Raw genomic sequence first — 15,949 nt, 5'->3', positions numbered from 1 at the left:
CCAATGAGCGTGCCTTAACGTTAGAGGGTATTTAAAGATCAAAGTGAGACACCCCACCACACTGCAGTCTATTGTAGCAGCTGTGTGCTTTTTAAGCTAAAGATGGGAAGAGAGCCACACAGAACCAGTCCCCCCAGAGATGATCAGATGTTGCAGAGTGGAGTATTACAGTACATGATAAAGCATGTTATTATCTGTCTATGCACAGTAGTCTTCTAATGCATTGCTCGTCAGACTGTGAAACACGGTATTATCTCTTTCCAGCAAAGAAAATTATTATGTAAACTGTCTGCAGCCGATCCACTTTGTTACATTGCATTAAATGACAGCTGAGCCTAACACCTTTTTCTTCTAATTTATGTTTGGAGAAAGGAGCGTTTTTGTTTTTTTTTTTACAGCTCCCAGTGCAATATAAATTACAGCATCTGGTGACAGATGGAGGCAACATAATGTGAAGGTATCACATTTTAATCTACAGTGAGCTCAATTTGAAAGTAATTTGCACTTTAATATATGCAAGTTATGGCTACTTTTAAGCCTAATACACTGTAAAATGTAAGATAATTTTACTTTACTATTGTCATAATTTGTTTATGTCATATTGAATTGTTCAGTTTACCTGATATTTAGTCATAATTACTTAATTTTGTGAAGTTTTTGCAACTTAAATTTGAAACATTTAAATGACTCAATCTCTTCAAGATTTAGCAACTTAAGTAAACCAAGTTTAATGTGCTATATATCTGTATCCTCATATTGTGTATTCTTAAACATGTTAACAGAAGTCACAGATCTCGTAACTTCTTCACTGGTGAAATCGTCTTTGTCATGATCAAGTTAAGTCAGACTAACTTGGTTTACTGAAGTTGCTAATGCCTAGTAAAAAACTTTATAATTTCATTTGTCATTTTTAAGTTGCAACAACTTCACAAAATTAAGAAACTCTGACTACATTCTAAGTAAACTTAACAATTAGATATAAAGTGAACATAAATTGAGCTCAATAGTTTTATTTACTTTCCTTTTTCATGGCAATCGGTTTTCAAGATTAATTTTTAAAATCAACCTGTCAGATTTTGCAACATTGAAAATTAAAAACTACAACATTAAAAATTATTAATTAATTAACACACAGATTTCTGCACAGGGATTGATAAAACCCCAGCTCCGTAATTTTTGAATCTGCCTTGGGGAAACTTGAACAACTTAAGTACAGCCCTCTTATTCGGAGGAAAAACAATCAATAAAGGAAAACTGATTTTGCAGCTTCAATTTCATGATCATAGTGATACAGAGGCACTTGTGTTGGAAATCTGGCAGCAATCTTCCTTTTCTATTACAGGCTAACGCTGAAAGCTCCCTGGGTGGAAATTAAATTATCTGCAGCTTTGTGTAAAATGATGTGTACGGCAGTCCTCAGAGACGGATTATAGAGTGTCTTATAGGGAGCAATTAGACCTGAGGTTTTCCCATGTTAGAGGTGTCTTGTGAGAGGGTGAACTGCTGTCAGCGCAGTGGTGATCAAATAAAACCGGTAAGGTCACACTTTACTCGCTGTTTGTCTTGCACTTCTTCAGGGACAGATAAATCACATTCCAACGACAAGGCACTAATTATAATTAACGGTAGTGTTATTACACAGATAAATAGTGTGAAGCGTTTACACATGATCGGCTATTAGTACGCCTCCTGAGGACTCACATATTACATTAGTGTGTGTACAGTAGGCCGGCTAACAGATGGACAATACTCAGGAGGAGCCTGAACCGCATCTATGGTTCCCAGCCATGAATAAATAATGTTGTGTGTGCCATGATCTACAGCAGAGGCCATGTTCACTAACACACTGCAACAGAAACAAACTCACCCAGGTGAAGCGTTGAGGAGCAAGGAGTCATTTCACTGTAATTGTGATAAGATCGTATTGAATTTCAGTCAGAAAAATTGGCGGCAAAGACACAACTAGGAGACTTTTACTTATTCCAAATGAGTGCTGTCAACTTCTACACAGTAATTGGGGGAGTGAGGGCAAGGATGTAAAGAAAAGTAAATTCACTCAGTCTGAATTTACACAAATTCTTATTGGAGATAACTCATCTTTAATAAAATCTAACAAACTGTTATGAAATATTACAGCATACCTAATTGTACACAGTATAAAAGTCAAATATGCTGCATGAAAGTATTTTTAAATAAGGAAAACATAAGAGCTGAAACAATGCATTCATTAACCCTTTAAAACCTGAGCAAATTGGCTTCATTTAAAAAAAAAAGAAAAAAGGATAATAATAATAATAATAATAATAATAATAATAATAACAATAAAAATATTTTTCTAGACATTTTTCCCCATTTTTTATTATTAGCTTCTAAAAACGTCTCTCTTTTTACAAAATATTTTTAAGGTCATTTTCTCAATCTTTTCCTAATTTCTTGCAATTTTTAGGACATTTCTTGTCGAGTAGGTCATTGTCATATTTTGAAAAGACGCCAAATCAATTTTCTCTGGTTTCAAATGTTTAAATGTATGTAAAAGGCATGTAAACACAGCACAAAAAATGATATTATTCCAGGGTTAAAAGGTTTAAGGGATTAGTTGACTGACAGAAATGAATGGGCAACAGCTCTGTTAACTGATTAATCATTTATAATAATAGTTTGCAATTTTGGAGATAAGTGTCAGACCTAACACAATTTTACCTCGTCTGTTGCATTCTCATAAGTATGGTATCTCCAGAACGCCTTGAGGAAATTTCTTAATATTTGGCACAAACATCCACTTGGACAAAATGAACTGATTAGAGTTGGGTGGTCAAATTTCACTGTGACCTCACAAAACATAATTACAATTATAACATAACTGTCAAATAGGGTAAATGCTGTAGTGATGAGAGTTTATATCCAAAAGGTCAAAGTTCAACTTCTGGTGACATCATCATGTTCTGCTAAAACAGGATTTAGGGTCAACTTTAATTTAATTTCTTATTTAACCAACTTAAGAAGAATCACAAAAAAAATCTACCTTGTACCTTGTAAATGCAACTTGAGGTGTTTGTGTTTGTTTGTTTTTCCCTTTTTTTTGCTCTTGGTCCCGGTCAGCTTTTGCCTTTTAATTTTCTTTATGTCCAATACCAAAGGACAAGACCCCTGACCATTTGCACTTGTTTGTTGTTTTTTTGATAACAGTTGAACGTTTGTACAGTAGACTAAAACTAAAGCTACAACCGGTTGGCATAGCTTATCATGAAGCATAAGCATATCTCCTAAAATGTTGATTTATTGAGAAAAAATGTCAGCAACTGTCAAGTTTCATACTCGGTGCATTCTGCCTATGCTTGCTTTGACAAAAAAAATCAATTTTGAAGATGTCACTTTTTGCTGTGGGAAATTGTGACAAACATTTTAGATTTTTTTTGACATTTTATCACTGAAACAACAGATAGATTGATCTAAAAAATACATTTTAAAGTAATTGATAATAACATCATAGTTATTTGCATCCCTAAAACAGACATTTATATTTAAAATGTAACAGTTTTGGGTAAGACTAATCACTTACCACTGCTGCTCCATAATCTTACCGCATATAAACTACTGTATTAATATAACAGTTTCCCAGATATGAACAGTTTCTGATCATCTATGTAGTTAAAAAAGAAAATTAGCATTGGGTAATACGGTTTGCCCTCACTCACCCCCAACTGGATGTTTTGGTATGAGACCCTTGGCTTGTACTCTATCTTTGGTGGAGAAAAGGAGACAAGTAATCCTCAGCTTCCTTTCATCCCCTTAATCCCTCCTCTTTTAATTTCTATTCGCCGAGCATCCACCTGCTAGGGGCCCCGAGCCCCCAGCACCAGTGTCCACCTGCCTCCCCTGCAGCCCTCCCCTCTCCGACACACACACACACACACTCACACACACACACACACACACACACACACACACACACACACACACACACACACACCCCGTCCACCTGATGCACAGCAGCACCTCCTGCTCTCTGGGCCTGCTGTCGGGCCTGCTGGCTCCTGCTCTGCTCCACTTCTTCCTGCCTCCGGTTTAAAAGCTGGACCTTGGCCAAGCCAAATAAACTTATGGCACCCCTTTAAAAAATGCTACAATTACCATGCATGTTTGGTTGTTGTTGTTTTTTTGTTACATTTTTAATTGTGAGCTGGCCAGTTTCCACACAGACTAAAAATAGGCTTTGGATCCTCTATTGTCAAATGTACTTAAAATAGGATCTGACTGATTGCCTGTTTAGGTTCAGTAAATGAGGATGTTTACATATTGAGTCCAGCTGAGGGGACATTTTCCAAACAAAAAAAAGTGTCTTGACACATAACTTATTCGATATTAACCCACAGTGACTCCTTGGCAGTGTTTGTATTGTGGTAAAGGCAGGTGTATATAGGGTGAATTGATGACAGCTGAAAATAAGACATTGTCTAATGGAGGTCTGGAAGTGACTCAGCTGAAAGGAAAAAGGGAAGTACATCCTCTCTTGCTGATGCCTTTTACTTTATCAACAAAATATGAAAGTTGAGTGCAGCTGTGAGTAAGTAGCAGTCAATCTGTGCCACCACCCGTGCAAACTACATTTCTGAGTTCCTGTTTTTTCGGGTGATGACTGGAGTGCTGCACTCAGATAGCCAGGCAGTGTCCAGGACTGCTTTTTTTGTCCGTGTGAAACTAGCAAGCTTCCTGCTGTGGCTGGCTGGCTGCCAAGTCCCCAAAACACCAACCCAGACCCCCCCACCCCCCAAACTCCAAACCCCTCCCATCCTGAAAAGCGCTGAAACATACAACGGAAATTTCCAGGGCCTGTCCGCCCAAGAGCGTGCCCCCACCCTTTCAGTGACCCCCACCATCCAAACCCCTCCTCCCACCCTCCCTCCCTGTGGCCCCTGCACCCTCCCCTGCCTTGGATCCAAAGGGACAGAGAGCAGCTGGAAGGTGAAGTGCAGCTTGTCGGCGCTGAGCTGAAAGTCCACCCAGACACCTTCTTGTGCTCCCTCCGACTCCTCCTGTTTGAAATCTCCCTGAATACACCACCTCCTTCAGTTGAACTCAGGAGTGCTTCAGAGTGCCGCAGAGTACACTTGTACGCTAGACATGAGCAGTGGAGAGACAGGGAGGGAAATGTGGAGAACTACTCTGTTTGACAAATCAATTGTCCTGCTGTGGTTAACAGTCGTTTTAAGTGTACGTACATTTCAAGCGCCAGCCTCTGACAAGCCATTAAGATGCACAAATAGCTCTGACTTTAACACTATTAAGCACAGCAGAGGAGGCACATGGTAATCAATAGTGCTGAAGCGGGAAAACCCCTGACACATCTGTTTCTTAGTTTTCTCTGTTTTAAAGGCAGAATTCATAAGGTGGCTGTATTTAATTGGGTAGTCTCATTTCAAGAGAGACCCGAGAGCAAGAATCTTTCATGGGCAGACGTTCAAACAAAAACAGCAAAAACAAACAATCAAGCAACAAAATATCAAAAGTCAATCATTAGAGTCAAAAACATTAGATTAAATCTGTTTTGATGGCAGTTCATTCAATTTAAAGGGTGCAGTTCTGCAGAAAGTGTACATATGACATATTTAATGTTGCGTGGTTACTGGATCGTGTATTGTAGTTTCAAGATTTATATGAGAGAAGAAATGTGATGTAGTTTGGAAGCTTTAACAGTCAAGCTTTATAGATGAATGTGATTAGAATATTTCTTTGTGATACAGAAAGCAGTGTTGTGTATGTGTTTTTTCATTTGTGTTGAAGCGCAGCATGCTGTGATAAACATGCTGTGATAAACAGGGTTTAACTGTGAGTGATGATTGTGAGGCAGGACAGCAGAAAATGTCTCTATAATCAAGTAAACAAAAATTGACTCAACAGTAGTTTTACAATTTAAAGGTCTAGTTTGTTAGATTTTCTGGCATCTAGTGGTGAGGTTGTGGAACTGAAACTTTTCTTGTGTACCAAGCATGTCGGAGAAACATGATGGACTCTGTGGAAGTAGACCTGCCCCAAATGTAGATATAAAGACTTCATTCTGGCCTAATGAAAACACAATTTTTATTTTCAGGTGATTATAAACTAGTGAAAACATAATTATGAATATTATACTCCATTTCTGCCAATAGATGCCCCGACCTTTTAAAAAGGAGGACTAGTTCATTATTTTGATGAGTGCACTTATTTTCTTTCTTACTGAGAGTACAGTTAATATGTAGCTGGGGCCAGGAGAGAGTTAGCTTAGCATCAACCAACTGACCAACCAACCAACCAACCAACTCACAGACCAACCAACCAACCAACCAACCAACTGACCAACCAACCAACCAACCAACCAACCAACCAACCAACTGACCAACCAACCAACCAACCAACCAACCAACCAACCAACTGACCAACCAACCAGCCAACTCACAGACCAACCAACCAACCAACTGACCAACCAACCAATCAACCAACCAGCCAACTCACAGACCAACCAACTGACCAACCAACCAACTGGCCAACCAACCAACCAACCAACCATTTGTCACAGGATGTAATTTAAGGTTCAACTTCAGTGAAATGTAATCCCGTCACTTTCTTTAATATGTGCACTAAAATGAAGTCTTTTTTCGCACTGTATATATTGTAAGCTGCTGCTTTATGACGGTTAGTAACAGGAAACATGCCACCTGGTTCTGTTCAAAGGTGAAAACGTTAATCAATCAGCACTTTCACAGCTCACTAATTACCATGTTATATCTCATGTATAGAATCCACATACAAGCTGAAGTGGAAAAACAACAACTCGCTGTCTTACAGAGGACTGTGTGCTGTACTATTTTTTGGCTGGCACCAATAACTTCCTGGAGTCTATCCCTGGTTGCCTGGCAACTGGCCCCGGTCAAGAATAGTTTGACACATAAAGCTGACACTAAAGCTTGAAATGTTTGCGTTTGCTATGATGTAACAACTCTGATCTCTTTTTCTTTAAGTGTTCTTGAATGTACAGAGAGTGTACCCGGCATGCCATTCATCTGTGAAAAAATGAATAGGGGATAGACTTAAGACTTGATTTGACAAAATTTTAAATTATTCGACTTGGACTCTAACACCAATGACTCATGGCTTCACTTCAACTTGAGCCTTTTGACCTGAAATTACATTATACTTTTCCCCAAGCCCTGAGATGAAAAGTGTGCTACAAATCAGTTCATTTGCCCTCATTTCTTGAAATAAACTAGCATTATTGCTTTTCACTCTCTGCAAGTTGACACTTAATTCCCCAGATCCACTCTGTTTAAATCAATATAACAACATCCAGTGAAGGAGAGAACAATTAACATTAAATTACCGAGCGCCTGTTGGAAAAAATGATACCAAAGGTAATTGCACACAACTAATAAATATGTCCCACAGATGTCAAGAGCTCGCACTCAACACCTCCCTTGCTTGGGCCCTCGGCAACACACCTGCTGAGTGTAAAGTTCGACAGACATAAATGCAGACGGAGACTCCTTCCATGTTAAATGCTGTTTATGGCGGCCTTTTCTTCTGCTAATACTGTCTATGGTTGCTACCAGCAGCAACTATAGGCAGAAAACCACCTAACCAAACAAACCAGACAAGTTGAGACAGTGAAGAGGAAAGCAGGGAATGTACACTCACAAAATACTGCGCTTGATACAATGAAAGTGGAAACAACAGAGATGAGAAGTTGGATAATTAAAAGACACTGACAGCTTTGGCCTTGCCTTTTTAAATTCAGTTTCTACTAGAGATTTGTTGTACTTAAACACCATCAAAGTACTTTTTCTTACAAGTGAAAAAGTTAATCTATGACTACACAACTACACAACTACACCACAGTAACCATATCACATGACGGCTTGTTTGTCTGTTTGGTTTCCAGACCTCCCACATTACAGGCTCCTTCCCAAGTCCAAGCCTCAGAGTCTTGGAGTTGAGCAGCTCTGCAGTGTTTGCAGAGCAGGATGCACCACAGACAACAATGCAGCCTCCAGGACTCTCTCGCATACACATTCCTGTGGGCCTGGTGGTGGTGGTGGGGGACTTAACCTCTGGAGCTCAGCAGGCTTTGTCTACTTCTCCCCCACCCCTCCACCTCCAGCTCTCCCAACTACAGGCTACCCCCACCTTTCCCCCCCCTTTTTTTTTTTTTTTAAACCAAGTGTTCCCTTACACAACAAGCTTTCCCCACACCAGAAACAGAACATGAAGACCTCCTTAATCAGTTCCATTAAGAGTCAGCAGCGAGATTTATGTCAGGAAGGATATGTTGGTTAATGGTCGAGTGAACGCAAATGATGTGATTCTTTGATTTCATCAATATGAGCCATGCAATATATATTAAAAGCCGCTCAGTGCGCAGTCATTTATATTAATGGTAGCACTTTCAGATTACGGCAGGGTAATGGGGGCAAAAAGTGTACATTCCCATGAATGATGAGCCCTTCACAGCCATCGTAAATTGCATTACAGAGGCAGTAATGATCTGTGTTGTTATTATGTAAACTGTGGCGAATCAGTTATTCATTCAATACGGACCCTAATTGAATAATTAGATTCTTGTCTGTGTAAAGATATGCATGTTTGTCTCCCCACCGCGCTACCAAGAGGCAACAGATGGAGCATGTTATGTAATCATATTGATGGAAATTAAAATCACAGATTATCCTGAGACGTGTAACAAAGTGACATGCTTATACATATCACACTCAGGGCGATAAATACCTTCTTTCCCCTGGGGTAACAGTATCTAGCCCAGGTGACAATGACAAAGGACTCGCTGTGTTTTTCATATGGAGAAAGACAACAGAAACTGCTGCTGAGAGTGATGATAATATCACGACTCATCCATCCAGGTTTCCCATGCACACATTTCCTGCCTGGAAACAAGGATGGAGTGGATTTGTGGCAAATTGGCTATTAGCCTTTTTAAATGCTGGATACATTTCAATCACTTTATTGGCTGATATAAATCTTTAAGGGGATATATAACAAATTTTTATTGATGGTTGTTTGCCTTATGGTTTCCCTTAAAACTGAGACATATAAGTGCATTTTTAATTTTTTATATACTGAAACATATTGGTCCCCACAACTGGGTCGATATACACATTATTCTTCAAATATATTACATATTTTATAATTTTTCATCTTTGAATATATAGCTCTAGAGATAGGAATGAATACCTTCAATACTAATTCCCATAATCCTTGGCTGTACTTTGTGTTTAATGCAAAGTAGCTCAATTGGTTGACTAATGCTGCATTAACATGGAATCAGTGAGACGGTAAGTGGCAAACTGGATATCATTTAAATTAATGACAGAATGACAATAAGATCAGGTCGAGCCAGAAATACTGGCAACCATAATGGTGGATGGCTAGATTGTTCACAATAAAAATATTTTAACTTTTTGCCGTCCTTTGCGACAAAATCTACAACCGGATATCACGTAGCGTAGCTCCTTCTCCTTCAAGGAGAAAACATGGGCGATCTGGGTAATTTTTGGACATTACTGGAAAAAACAGAGAAAATAATAAACACAAAATCATTCTATTTGATATATTCGGTTAGCTGGACGGCATCTGGCGTGGCAGCATGATACACAGACGGGCGGTGTCAGGTGATAACGCAGCCGGACCAAACCTTTCGCGTCCACATGATAGGCCGATGGACATTGAAACACTGTCGGTAATGATGGGTTACAAATCCCGGACTGTCATACGGGGGTCCAGTTCCCGCTTCCTGTCTGAATGTCATGTTTTTTTTTCGGCGCTGCCTTTGTCTAATCCTAAGCATGTGTTTTTGTTGCATAAACACAACTACATGCTTTTGTAGTGTAATCCCACCATGTGCTTTTGTTGACATCCCTGCGTCGGTAATATCATTAGCAGAGTGTGATATGTAGACGCAAAAGTCCTGTGAAAGTGACAATATGTGATGACCTGGGATGATAACAACGTGTTGCGTGAACGCAGCATTAAATGGTGCCTATGGTAAACATTATACCTGTTAAACATAAGCATACTAACTGTCATCCTCAAAATCCTAAAAGTCCTCCAACTCATATGACCACAGGAGCGTTTCCTAGAGCTCGCTGCAAAAATGTAAATATGGATTGTAATAAACTGCTTGTACAAACAACCTTTGAGGCCAGTTTTTGGGAGAGGAATGTGACAAATCAGAACTGAATGAAATGACTCCAATCAGCAAAGTGATTCATAACTTTCAATCCCTAAGTCCTGCCTCAAAAAGCAGCAGTTTGGCTATTGACAATTTTGTTTAGTCTTATATTTCTTTTTCTAATTTTTATTCTAATGATCATTCCTATTGCACACTAGCCTTTTTAGCAAAGCCCTTAGATAAGCCATCCTGTGTTTCCCTGCACATATTGTATTAATCTTTTCACCACTGCTTCACAATATTATTGTTGTTGGACCTCAGTGCTGCTTTTGATACGGTTGATCACTGTATTTTAATTGAAAGACTGGAATACCATTTTGGCATCTCAGGCAAGGTGCTGTCATGGTTAAAGTCGTATCTGTCTGACAGATCTCAATGTGTTTTATTTAATAATGTCTTATCTGAGCCTTGCACAGTGAAGCATGGGGTTCCTCAGGGTTCTGTTCTGGGTCCTCTGCTTTTTTCAATGTATCTTGCACCACTCGGTAACTTATTACATTCCTTTGATATTGATTTTCACTGTTATGCAGATGATTTGCAATTATACATGCCATTAACATGTGAAAAAACTTCTAACTTGTCAAAAATTGAGGCTTGTCTTTCAGCTGTCAGGATTTGGCTCTCTGAAAATTTCCTTTTCCTTAATGCTGCAAAGACTGAAATGATGGTCATTGGACCCCAAAAGTTACAAAATCTATTCGGTAATGTTTCTTTGTCTCTTGATGACTGTGTTGTTCTTGGCAGAGACAAGATAAAAAACCTTGGTGTCATATTTGACCAGACCCTTGCTTTTGATAAGCACATCAAGGAGGTGACTAGAATATCATTTTTTCATCTTCGAAGGATTGCTAAGATCAGGCCAATCCTGAGTGACAAAGATGCTGAAGTCCTCATCCATGCTTTTATCACATCTCGTTTGGACTATTGCAATGCTCTTCTGTCAGGATTACCCAAAAAGTTTCCGGCCCCTGCAGATGGTGCAAAATGCTGCGGCTCGGGTTCTGACGGGTGCTGGGAAATATGAACACATGACCCCGGTATTGGCCTCTCTTCACTGGCTTCCATGTCAGGTTCGTGCTGACTTTAAGGTGCTTTTATTGACTTATAAAATTTTAAATGGAGCAGCACCTTCTTATTTAACTGATCTGGTCAGACTGTATACACCGTCTCGTGCTCTCCGCTCTCAAGGATCTAGCCTGCTGATGGTGCCGAAAGTCAGGAAAAAGACTGTTGGTGAGCGAGCCTTTTCTTTCCGAGCACCAACACTTTGGAACAGTCTTCCTCTGGACATAAGACAGGCATGCTCTCTGGATGTTTTTAAAACGAAGCTGAAGACCCACTTTTTTATTTGCTATATGTCCTGATTTGTTCTTACTGTGTTAATGTTTTTATAGTTTTAGATTTATGTTTTATTGATTGATTGTATTAGCTGTACAGCACTTTGACTGAAAGCGCTTTATAAATAAAGTTATTATTATTATTATTATTATTATTATTACAATTTATTCGGTAAGACTTTACAATAAGGCAAACAAAAATGAATAAAAAAGTGAAAATGTAAAAGTATGAATGTAACTTCCAGCTCTAACCATCATGACAGGAGCAAGTGGTCTACACAGAGGCTGCCACAGAGCTCCAGTGCCACTGAACTTCCCTCTTTGAGGTCATCAGTCCAAGTAACTCAACTTAACCCCGCCATGGCAGACGCTCCAGCCTGCCGGCCCCCGAGGCGGTGAGTCCTTCTCTGACCCACAGAATCACAACATCTCCTTTTACTGCAGCGGGTGCCTGGAAGTCATCACTGATACTGGCAACACACAGGGAGCTCTGAGGTCATCAATAATGACTCCATTTACTTAACACCGACCCAAACACCTGCTCATTTATCATGGCTGACACATGTCAGCCTGGCCCATTGCTCACACAGGAGCCCGCCAGCTACCGCAGATCCTGATCAGGTCACCTCCGGCTCTGAGAGAGCTTTAGTGAGTAGATTGATACACAGAAAACACACAGGGTTAAGTGCAAATAGTTACACAGTCATGCTTGGACCATGACTGACTTTTATGCAAAAAACCTAAACGCTGCCAAAGCGTGTGCATGGATGTTAGAAATTAAACTTCCAGATTGTATTTGGTAGATGAAGTATGACTGATTCTAGTTGCATTTAGTGAGCAATTGGTGCTGATTATTTAAACATTGGTAGGATGCTGTCCTACAAAAACATCAGCCTGTGCCACAGTTTGTGTAAAAGTCTGTCTTGATAGCAGCCTCACACTACACAACCGTTTCTGTTTTTTACTATAACATCTGGGCTGACAAATTAAGGGTTAGGGTTAGGGGAAAAAACCTGAGTGAATACGGGCTGAAACATAATGAATGCAGATGATTCTGAACAGGGAACAAGGGCTCCATGGATGGTTTGATGATCATGGCAATGATATGAATCACGTCTTTCTAGTTACCAGATCTCGACCACATTGAAGATCGTTTTGACCTCCACCACCATAACCACAATAAGGAATAAGGGAACAGCCAATTAAGTTTCACAGACTTGGGAGAGTTTTTGACAAGCAGCAGTGAAGCTGTTCTGGAGGCTCGTGGTGTCAACATAAAAGGTCCACTGTGTGAGATTTAGGGGGATAGATTGACATAAAAGGACTATTATACAATAAGAATAATTATGTTTTCGTTACCTCAAATGAGCCGTTTCCATCTATGTAAGGAGTGTGGTCCTCGTCTACAGAGTCTGCCACGTCTCTGAAGTAGCCTGGAATGGGGAAAAAAAACACAAAACCTTGGTTCTAGATAGGGTCAGACACATTTTTGCATCGGAAAACTTAGTCTGAAACCCCTTCACCGGAAGAGCATCAGGAAATACACTGTTTTTTTAAAATGTGAAACTGCTTTATCAGTGTTTTTACTGGTTTAAATCACCGGGTCCATTTGTTTTGGAGAGGAAGAGAACTCCTAGAATTCAGCACGTTCTCATCCCAAGTCGTCACAGATTGCTGCTTTATCAGTGAACTTCGGCGTCAACATATTACGCTCTATAGATATCCTTCTGTGTCTGCTGTTGACGTTCCAGGATGGTGCTAACAATGCTGGGATGTCAACAAAAGCACATGGTTAGGATAAGGCATCAAGAGCATGAGGTTATGTTTAGGCAACAAAATCATATGGCAACCAATGGTGGAACGTCAACAGCACATGGTTACAAAGGCAGGGGTGGTAAGGTTTAGGCAATAGAAGCACTTGGTTCGAGTTAGGAAAACGCATCATAATTTGGCTTTACATTCAGACAGGAGGCAAACATTGGACTCCCAGGTGAAAGTCCAGGGTTTGTTGGACCCATCCCCATCCGTCCTATAAGCACCCTTGCAATCCATATATTACGTTGTTATCAGCAGTGTATCATATGGCTGCCATAGTTTCTATCAGGCCATATTATAAACTGATGCCGCCCGTCCGTGCTTCATACGGCTGCACCAGGTGCCGTCTGGCTGACCGACAGCTTATCATAACACTGTGAAAGGTGGCTTTTGGTATCTCACACCAAAATCACAGTCAAAGTAAAATTTATATGACGACTTAAAAATGAGAAGAGACTGGATAATTTTACCCACAGTAGTCAAGCAACAGCCTCTGTTTGGTAACAGCAACACCACTTGCACAAACCACATGCAGAACTGAAGTGCACCATAATACTCGAACCAGCAGTCATAATAATGGCTGTCTGTCAAGTTTATTATGATATGCTCAGATTTGCTGACGATTATTTCAAATGTCACAATGCATAGTTGCTTTTCGTAGCATAGTAATTTTATATATTGATATTATCAATCAATACATTGGGAGGAAATCATTGGGATTAGTCCTCTGAGGACCCTGAATATCTATACAAAGTTTAAAAGAAATCTGTCCAACAATTGTTGAGATATTTCAGTTAGGACCGTGGACAAGCTGTGGACGGACCTAGAGACATTTTTAGCTGCTAGCATGACCAAAACATATTCAGCACATTGATTATTAGTATGTGCTTTATTCATACCAGCCTCTGTTTTTCTGTATCAGAGCTGAGTTTATCGCCCTTCTTAAGTGAAATCTCTGAGGCCCCTTTGCAGAACAAGTAGCAGCTGCCTTCAGTGCCCTTCAGCTCGATGCTCACACAGTTGAACACAGAGTTGAAGATGGAGCTTCCCTTCTGGGATTTTCTTCAAGAAACAGCAATAGTTCTTGTCTTCCAGTTGCAAAGGCAGACTGACTCCTTCCTCTGGAGACACCACTGATGATGTGTTGGCTCAGTTGACTCCAGCACTGGTGTGTCTCAGATGGACAAGATTTCGATATCATTGAGCATTTATGTTTTAGGCCCACAGACTAGCGCTTTGTTCTTTTTTCCCCTGATTCCTGCAACTACTTTGTTCAGGGAGGGAGTGGGCCTGGAACCTTTCCCAGCATGCAACAGGCAGAGGGGAGGCAAACACCCTGGACAGGTCACCAGTCTAGTTACACAACACGCAGACAAAAAAGGATAGCTCACATCCACACCCAGAGGGGAAGCCTGTTTTTGGAAATGGGAAGAAGCTCATGAACATGGAAAAGAAATGAATTCATGGAGAGAAATTTAAACTCTGTGGATGTAAAACGGATAGAAATTGATGATACAATTGGTCATAAAAATACACATTCTTAACAAGCAATTGTGACCACATACAGATACTTGTTAAAGGTCCAGTGTCGAGGATTTGGGGGGATATGCTGACAGAAATGGGATTTAATAAAGTAAGTATGTTTTCTTCAGTGCTCCACTCAGGGCGTCAGCGCGCTGTCGTCTCTTCTCCTTTGCGCTCTCCACCTTTAGGCTGGTGTCTTCCCTTCCCTCTTCCTCTCCTTCTCCTTCTCCTCCTCACACACCTGACCTGCATTTGTTAATAAGACCACGGGAAACAGGTGGGAGAGGAACCCCCACAGAAACCAGTGCACCAGTCATGGCATGAAACCCAGAGGACGCCCAGAGAGCCCCCACCCAAAACAGCCCCACCACCAGGACAAGTAATCAAATACAATCCCTCACACATACACACACGCCATCACCCTGTGACAAGGAGAGCTCTGCGGACAATTCGGCTCCCGTTAAAAAAAAACCGCCTGAATAATGAACACTGAAGGAATCCTAACCGGGAGAAGTTTCAGCTGGTTACAGTCTGCAATCCTCACCACTAGATGCCACTAAAGTCCCCTAAATCTCACAACCTGGACCTTAAAATGTTTCAGAGGACTCAGTAATTCCATATTTTTCTCAATATTCTGGAGTCCCCCCCCCAAAAAAGCCTATTTTAGGGGGGTATGCAGAATTTAGCACATGTATCAAAAAAGTTGCACCCTTACCTACTAGCATAATTGGAAACTCTTTATCAAGTTGATCACTTTTTAACACCTTTTTATATATTTTTTTTAACTGCATTTAAAATGGAATTTTAGACAAATCATCTTTTTCTCGATCAAACATTGCAAAAAGTTATAAAGGTAAGTACTTATGGGGTCTGGTGCAGGTTTTTATATCAGAATAAGATTATTAAAATGAGTTAGGTTAGGTTTTTTTTACTTTGAACTTGCACATATCATTAGCCAAAATGTAGATTGAGACCTTAAAAATTTCAATTTAAAACTATTTAATGACTCTAAAGGCCCAATATTTATATAATTATAATTATTTAGATAATTACATAGATA

The sequence above is a fragment of the Plectropomus leopardus genome, chromosome 4, assembly GCF_026936395.1.
Source record: "Plectropomus leopardus strain MGB_pleo_1.0 chromosome 4, ASM2693639v1, whole genome shotgun sequence".
NCBI lineage: Eukaryota > Metazoa > Chordata > Actinopteri > Perciformes > Serranidae > Plectropomus > Plectropomus leopardus.
The sequence above is the reverse complement of the archived record's forward strand: the minus strand, read 5'-3'. Positions refer to the sequence as shown.